At 43.1% G+C, this 9057-nt stretch overlaps 1 pseudogene; it reads left to right on the top strand.

The window, feature by feature from the left end:
- The first annotated feature begins 4090 nt into the window (after window positions 1–4090).
- On the top strand, window positions 4091–5172 carry LOC113830781 (annotated as a pseudogene).
- The last annotated feature ends 3885 nt before the right edge of the window (window positions 5173–9057 follow it).

Genomic DNA, 9057 nt, shown 5'->3' with positions numbered 1-9057 from the left:
GAGCCCCGCCCACTGGGAGTGACGGAAGCTGGGAGTTCGCGTTTAGATTTCCCGCCCCACCTACCTCCCCACCCAGCGGAAGCCCCGGGCCTTGCTGACAAAGAGGTAGCAGGCGCTGGAGGTCCCTTTCGCTAATACCTGCCCGGACCGCGCCCTCGACACAGTCTTCGCGTTTTATTGCCCCTCTGGAATTAAAAAAATAAAAATAAAAACAAAATGCCAGCCCGGGACCGCGTGTAGCCTTTACGATCTCCTGTAATATCTACCCCAAGCCGTTAATTCAAACGCATAATTTTTCAAGCTCTCTGTATGTTAGGCTTAGAAGATACGGAAACTGTAAGCCCTGAATGACATGACCCTCTGGAAAACAGGAACATGAGATAAGAAATAGCTCAACTAACTACTGGTAGAAAACTGTCACGGAGAGGGCAGCGATACGTGCGATGACAAGTAACATGCTCTCATAATGGATAAAAGGTGGCCCCGGGAAACACGTGATGCCTCAATTCTTACTCCTTACTTTAGCTGTCAAACTAACAAGCATTAGTACTATGAGAAACGATTTTTTACAGTCTCAAAATCTCTCCACAAAATACTTGTTATTACAAAGGAAAAACGTTCCCGGAGGAAAATATGGAAGATACCACCCTGTGTTGGTGAAAAACAAATTTTGCCAGAGTTGGAGCTGGAGCTCGAGTCTAGTGCACTTGCCTACATTGCACCAGGCACTGGTCTGGAACCTCACCACTGGGGGAAAAAAGACTAAAGTATCTCAGAAATATGACACGTGAACCAGACAGGGAATTACAACACTCAGGAACCTGAGGCAGGAGCATAGCTACTTCCCACCAGCCTAAAAATAGGCAAGGTGGGCAAGTGAGCTAGAAGAAATGGACACCATGGGACTTCCAATGGTGTGCCAGAAAAAAAAAAAAAAAAACACTAAGCAACTTTTTGGATTTCTTTTTTTTTCGAGACAGGGTTTCTCTGTGGCTTTGGAGGCTGTCCTGGAACTAGCTCTTGTAGACCAGGCTGGACTCGAATTCACAGAGATCTGCCTGCCTCTGCCTCCCGAGTGCTGGGATTAAAGGCGTGTGCCACCACTGCCCAGGTGGGAATTGTTAATGTCCAAATTTCACATGTTAATTTGATATTGTAGGAGTGGGAGACATACCCATCCTTGAGGGACCATCTACAACATCGCTGACTTGCACTCTTCAAAATTGTCAAGCTCATAGAAGATAGTAATCCTTCAAGATTTATGAAGACTGGAGGCAGAAGCAGAAGGATCTCTGTGAGTTCAAGGCCAGCCTCATCTACATAGCAAGCTCCAGGCCAGCCAAGGTTATATACTGAGACTATCTCAAAAAAAGATTAATGGAGACAAGAAATATAAGAGATGCCCTCCCCTCCCCCCCAAAAAATCATTTTTTTTCTTTTGCAATAAAGGGTATTACTGAATAGAGATGTACTGGTTGGACGGGGGGGGGGGGGGCAGGTGGGCATGAGAAATTGAGGTATCGGTTTGTGGTGTGTAGAGGGCAGAGTGCTGACACAGGTGACTGGAAAGGCATTATAGAGTCAGATAGAAGCCTGATGCAAGGGAAACTTCTGAAAGAATCTACAAGGATGGCCCCAGCTAAGACTTCTAACAACAATGTATCCACAGCCTGAACTGGCGATCCTCTGTGATAGGATTGGTGACTACCTCCCACCCTGCTGTCATCAGAGAGCCATCATCCAGCGACTGATGGAGGCAGATTCAGAGACCCATGGCCAAACATTGGACCAAGCTCCAGGAACTCCTGTTGAGGAGAGGGAGGAGGGATTGTAGGAAACAAGGACATTGAAGTAAAACCCACAGAAATGGCTAGCCTGGCTCACAGGAACTCATAGAGTCTGGGCCAACAACCAGAGAGCCTGCATGGGACAGACCTAGGTCCTTTGCATATGTGACAGTTATGTAGCTTGATCTATTTGTGGGACTCCTGGCAATGGGAGCAGGGGCTGTCTCTTAGGAACCTATCCCTCGTGCTGGATTGCCTTGCCCAGCCTAAATACAGGGTGAGGTGCTTGGTTTTGTGGCAGCTTGAAATGTCATGTTTTGCTGATGCCCATGGGAGGGCATGACACAGACTTACATTCAGACAAAACATCCATACACATAAAATAAAAATGAATAAATAGGCCAGGTGGTAGTGGCACACACTTTTAATCCCAGCATTTGGGAGGCAGAGACAGGTGGATCTCTGTGAGCTCAAGGCCAGAATGGTCTACAGAGCAAGTTCCAGGACAGCCAAGCCTGTTACACAGATAAACCCTGTATTGAAAGAAAAAAGAAAAGAAATAAACAAGACTCAGCCAAGCATGGTGTCACAAGCCTGAAATCTAAGGACTCAGAGGCTGAGCCTGAAGGATCCCCAAGCTGAAAGCATCTTAGGGATATGTAGAGAGACCCTGTCTCAAAAAAAGAAAAAAAAAGTCTCACTGAATTAATGACACAGTTTTGCAACTTATTCTCAAATATGTTTTTGGAGGGGGGTAAAAGGGGATTTCAAATTGAGTAAGCAAATGTAAAGTTAACAGTTTAGGAATGTGAATTGAAGGCATATAGAATATGCTACCCCAAAATATGAAATGAGCACCTTTAATATGCTGGTTACGTCATAGTATCTAGAATATCGCTAAGTAGCCTGCCACAGTCTACAGAGCACTGGGTTTACAGGCATCAGGGACCACCCTGCTTAAGAAATTGCAACAGGAAGGGACCCTCTTTGAATAACCCTGTCTGGGGAAAAAAAAACTCAATTGTTCAATTGTCAAGGATCATCTCCGTGGAAAACTCATTAACCAAGTAAAATCAACAACAAAAACAAATACCTCTCTTATAAAAGAGAAAGCTTTATTCAGACATTTATGAGCGTATGTAAATCCTGATTAAGGGAGCTTGGTATAAAACAGGAAACTACATAGGGAACTGTGTGAGAAGAGCAAGAGGTCTCCAGTGATAGAAGAGGGAGAGACAAAAGAGAGGGTGGTATAGCAGATATAGAGATGGTGTCTTACCCGCAGGGGTGTACTTCAGTACAAATGGATGGCTTTACAGGTGTAGCTGCTTAGAGGGCACAGAACAGAAGCCACCAGATGTATGAGAACGGGAAAAGGCAACTGAGTGTACCTGGCCAATAAGAACACTGGTTACTTAGAATCCCAGAAGAGTGGTTAGAGGCAGGGAACTGAAAGCATGCAAGAGTCAGTACCTTCATTCAAAAGATATGTGCCCTGGCCAACCAGACAGAAGCATAGTATGGAAGCAACTTCAAGTAGGTTATGTGGTGAAATAATTTGACTTAACAGAAAAGAGCCTTTTAAGGAAATTTGCAGCCAGAAAAGATGGCCTAAATTTATTGGACAATCCAACCACCATTCAGGGTCATAGACAATAGTCACAAGTAACGAGTCACGACATGAAAATGTGTCAAATGGTTAACAACATGAAAATGGGTAAAATGGTTCCCACTGATTGTGATGTTAACCTAGAGAAGATTCACCTCCTTTCATGCCTGAAGACAAGACAGAGAGTGGGTCGGAAATTCAGGGACCTGATGGTGAGACTCAGAGCTATATATATGCCCAGTTGCTATCATCTCAACTTTAGATGATATTAGAAGATGCTCAAATACAACTCAAAGATGAGAACAGCTCCAAAAAGATTAAATGCAGAAAGTATTCAGTGGGAAGAAATAATATGCTATCAGCCCAGGAGTTAAAAGAAAAAAATCAATTGGGGTGAGGTGGGTAGAACCAGGTCTGCTGAGTATGGTGTCACATACCTGTAATTCCCAGCACAACTCAGGCTGAGGCATGATTGACCTTTTGAAGTTAGCTAGAGCTACAGCAAGACTCCCGGTTGCCTGCAGGTAAGGGGTGAAAGGAGGTCCGTTGTTTGTTTAAAATCCCTTGCTTCTCAAGGAAAACACCAAATGGTGGGTGATGGTGGGTGATGCCAGTACAGGAGGAGGACATGTGCATCCCAGGCTTGGGTGGCCAAGGAATTTTCTTCTAGGAACAGGCTAAGGTCATAAAGCTCATGGACACAGCCAGAGAGGAGTGAATTCCTGTCACCAAGTTTGGCAGCCTAGTCAAGGACATAAGACCCAAGTCCATGGAGGCTGGAGAAATGGTTCAGTTGTTAAAGTATAGGTTCACAACCAAAAAAAAAAAGGAATCATGTCCATGGATGAGATCTACATATTCTCTCTTCCCATTAAAGAGCCAGAGATTATTGACTTTTTCCTTGAAGCATCTCTTAAGGATGAGGGTCTCAAATCAGTCATGCCAGTGCAGAAGCAGACTCAGACTAGCCAGAAGATCAGGTTCAAGGGTTTTGTTAACATGGGGGACTACAGTGGTCATGTGTGTCTGGGTGTTAACTGACCCAAGGAGGTAGCCACTGGCATCAAATGGGCCATCATCTTGGCCAAGTTTCCCATTGTCCCTGTGTGGAGAGGCTACAGAGGGAACAAGATTGTCAAATTGTGGTGGTTTGTATGAAAATGGCTTCCATAGGGTCACAGAGTGGCACTATTGGGAGGTGTGACCTGGCCTTGTTGGAGGAAGTGTGTAACTGAGGGCAGGCTTTGAGGTTTCAGAAGCTCCAGCCAAGACCAGCGGCTCACTCTCTCTTCCTGCTGCCTGCCTATCCAGATGTAGAACTCCCAGCTACCTCTCCAGCACCGTGTCTGCCTGTGTGTCATCATGCTTTCCATCATGATAATAACGGACTAAACCTCTGAACTGTAAGCCAGCCCCAAGTAAATGTTTTTCTTTATAAGAGTTGTTGTGGTCATGGTGTCTCTTTACAGCAATAAAACCCTAAGACAGAAGCCCAACACAGTTCCATGCAAGGTGACAGGCTGTAGTAGCTCTGTGCTGGTGCATCTCACCCCTGTCCTAAAACAAACTGGCATCATCTCTGCTCCAGTGCCAAAGAAGCTGCTGCTGATGGCAGATATTGATGGACTTCCAGATGTTAGCCAGGGGCTTCACTGCCACCCTAGACAACTTCACCATAGCCACCTTTGATGCCATCTCCAAGACTTACAGCAATCTGACCCTCTGACCTTGACCATATTCATCGAATCTCCCTATCGGGAACTCTTCAATCATTAGACTCTCTGGGCAGAGGACTAAAGCTTTATTTGGGCTACCACATGGAGTAATAATATAAGCAAAAGAAAATTATGTAATTAAGCCTATTTAAAGATAAAACATTCCAAGAAAGTTCTCAAAAGCAGTCCATATTATTGGTATGTTGGGAGTAGTGCCCTCTGTAGCTGAATAACCCACTTAATGGGTCTTCTAAATTTAATGGCAAGTGTCACTGATTGCAACTACAACCAAGTAGACATCTATTCCTCACATTTGAGCCAGAACAGACTGCTACCTGTAGCAGGAAAAATAAAAGACCCATAGATTGATATTAGGGTTCAAGCTTCAAGCTGAGGATCAGAGAAGCAAAACAGCCAAGCCCCTAGCTTTTACCTCTACCTCAGACTGACAAGGCTGGTCCTGTCTCCACGAGCTCTCCATCAAGCCTCTCCTCAGTGTAGCTGGAGAATATCTCTCCACATGAGACCCTTTGCTTTTTATACCTCCCTAGTGCTGGGATTAAAGGTGTGTGATCCCTAGTGCTGAGATGGCCTTTGTGTAAGCTGTTTCTTTTCAGGACGGGATCAATTTCATGTAGCTCAGGGTGTCCTTGAACTAACAGAGATCCATCTACCTCTACCTCCCAAGTAATGGGATTAAAGTTTTGTACCACCATGGCTTGGCTTCTATAGCTAACTAGTACAGCTGGCTTTGCTTTCTGAATCCTCAGGCAAGCTTTAATAAATCATAAATAGTATATCACCACAGCTCCCCATAACCCTGAAGACTATGACCAGTGCCAGGCATGGTGCTGGACCTCATTGGGCTCATCTATTGCCCTGACACAGATGAAAGGCAGGAGCCAAAGCTCCATGACAAATCTAGGGCCGACTTCCTTCATATTGCTGAAGACAACACACAGATATTAGTACCTCTCTGCTATCCCCATGAGCCCATTCATAATAGCTTCAGCACTTTGACCCTAGTAGAAAAGTATTCACCTTCTGATCTCACCAGGAAGAAAAATCTTGTTAAAGGCAATGAGGTGAAGAAAATGATTCTAGAAAATTTCCGTGTGGAAAAAGGACCAAATGTATGGAAGAACTCTGGTAGAAGTGCTGATGGAATACGAATCAGAGAGAGGCTCAAGTGGACCACACGAAGGAAATGCATCGCTACAATACCAGGGAGGAACAGGGACTTAGACTAAAACTACAGAAAATGAGTGAAGTGCCTCAGACTAATGAAGAACTTCGGGTGACTAATTAACAAACTGACAAATAAAAATAACATGTCTAAAAATAACATATGTTCTCCATGAGAAACCAGCCTGGCCTCGGTGGCTTTCCTCAAATCTCTCACACCTCCTTCTGTCCTACCAAATATGTATTTCAGAGTTAAAACAGTAAGACAGTTTCAATGGTGCTCATCCTCTCAATAATCAGTAGCAAATCACAGGAACTTGGATCTTATCAGCGAACGCCTTAGGAGTTATCTGGGAAGAATAGCATTGTGATTTGGGTTGACAAATACATGAATAAACTTACAAGATGCAAAAAAAAAGGGACAAATCTTGCATGTTTTCTCTTTTGGAGAATCTAGACACGTGCGTGCGTGCGTACGTGTGCGTAGCATGAAAGCAGAAAGGAGACTATGGAAATAGGGTGAACAAGGGACAAGATTGGGAATAAATATAAGCAAACTACAATGTGTAGTATGTATGAAAATGCCACAAGAAAACATCATTTACATGCTAACTAAAAGTTAATCACAAAAAATTAATTTAGCCAGGTGTGATGGCACATGCCTTTAATTTCAGCACTTGGGAGGCAGAGGCATGCAGTCTGGGCTACACAGTGAGCTCCAGGACAGCCAGGGCTATGTGGAGAGACCATGTCTCAAAAAATTACTTTATTATTGTATGTGTGTGTGTGTTTGCTGTGTGGGTATGAGAACATGCATATGGAGATCAGAGGACAACTGTCGGGTATCTGTCCCCCCATCACCACACACCTTTAAGTTATCAGACTTGAAGAGCCATTTGCCTGGCCAGTAAGTGTTAGTGTGTGAGATAGGGAAGTAGGCATTAATTATCTCTTCCTCTTTTCTTTTCCGCTTCATTTTGTTTGCTGCTGCTGTTTGTTTTCAAGATGGTTTCTATGTGAAGCCCTGGTTGTCCTGGAACTAGCTCTGTAGACCAGGCTGGCCTTGAACCCACAGAGATCTTCCTGCCTCTGCCTCCTGAGTGCTTGGATCAAAGGCATGTGCTACCACCATCCAGCATCCATTTAAAAAAAAAAAAAAGCAGTCTGTCACCAAACTTGAAGCTCACCAATTGGCTAGACTCGCTGGCCAGCAGCCCTTGAATACCCATCTTCACTTCATCAGTGGTTGGGTTACAAATGTGTATTGCTCATCTAGCGCTTTACTGGATGCAGGGGTTGAGAATGGAGCACATCCCCAGTTCAAATAGTAGTAAAAACTTAAAATGAGGACATATAAGATTCCAGATCTTACTTAGTTGAAGCATTTGCTTTACTTTCCTGTGATGTCCTTGTGGACATAGTAAATTTGAAAAGCTTTCTTTCTCTAATCTAATGTCCATTTATTTTATCGGTTCAATTATGAACACTAACAGGATAGTGGGAAAATTTCCCCTCCGATTCAGAATAAACGACATATAAGGGTGCTTTTGTTTGTAAAACTTCTTAAAATATAAAGCATTCAAGGGAGGAGGGGAGGGAGAGGGAACTGGGATTGACATGGGAGAGTGTTTCTAATTTCAATTAAAAATTAATTAATTAAAAATACATAAAGCATTTTAGAAACACATACTTTGAGCCAAGGAGATAGCCTGATAACCTGTGCATAAACAAATAGATAGGAAGACTAAAAAAGAAATACACATTTGGCAGAAAGTTTATTGAACACACATAAGAAAATAAATTTTCTTGCACATATTAACATATGAACTTTATTTTACATATATTTTCCAGTGTGCCTGAGTGTGCATTATTGTGCAAAGCACAGTGCCTGTGTGGCAGTCATTTGCTTCGAACCATAATGTGGATCCTGGGGATTGAATTCAAGTTCTCAGGCTTGACATCTTGACTGTTGTACTATCTCACTAGGCTGTAACGCTAAAAAGACACAGAGACAGACGTTAGGGTTCAAGCTTCAAGCTGAAGATCAGAGAAGCAAAGCAGCCAAGCTAGTAGATCTTGCCTCTACCCAGCTGAAATAGCAATCCTGTCTCCACGAATCCTCAGAGGCAAAAGGCTCTCAGATCCTCCTCCTTATATTGCTTTCTCCACCCAGACACATCACTCCTGTCTCCAGCTCCCTAGTCCCGAGATTAAAGGCCTGTGATCCCAGGTGCTGAGATCACCTTTGTGTGAGCTGTTTCTTTTAGGACTGGATCAATTTCATGTAGTCAGTGTGGCCTTGAACTAAAAGAGAATGGTCTACCTCTTAGTCTGGAGTCCTGGGATTAAAGGTGTATACCACCACCTCCTAGCTTCTATAGCTAGCTAGTATGGCTGCTTTGCTATTTTGATCTCCAGTGGCTTTAATAAATCACAAACAATATATCACCACAATTCCCATTTTCACCACTAATACAAAAAGAAAAACAACTAATATAAAAAATCTATATATAATAAGTACAATAGGTATATACAATATATACCAGCAATAAGTTCCCCAACAATGTCTAGTCCATTTCATTTGGCAAATTCAGAGAAAATATCTAGTCCATTTGAATTTGACAAATTCAGAAAAAAAACTCCATTACCTATTCTGTCTTAGTGAGTCCAAAATCTTGTACCTAATTTATTTTCTATTCTAATTTGCATCATCAAATTAACTTTTAATGTCTCAAACCATTTACACTTAACACATCTTTAG

The sequence above is a fragment of the Cricetulus griseus genome, chromosome X (genome assembly GCF_003668045.3).
Source record: "Cricetulus griseus strain 17A/GY chromosome X, alternate assembly CriGri-PICRH-1.0, whole genome shotgun sequence".
Taxonomy (NCBI): Eukaryota; Metazoa; Chordata; class Mammalia; order Rodentia; family Cricetidae; genus Cricetulus; species Cricetulus griseus.
This window is presented reverse-complemented; position numbering and strand designations above follow the sequence as displayed.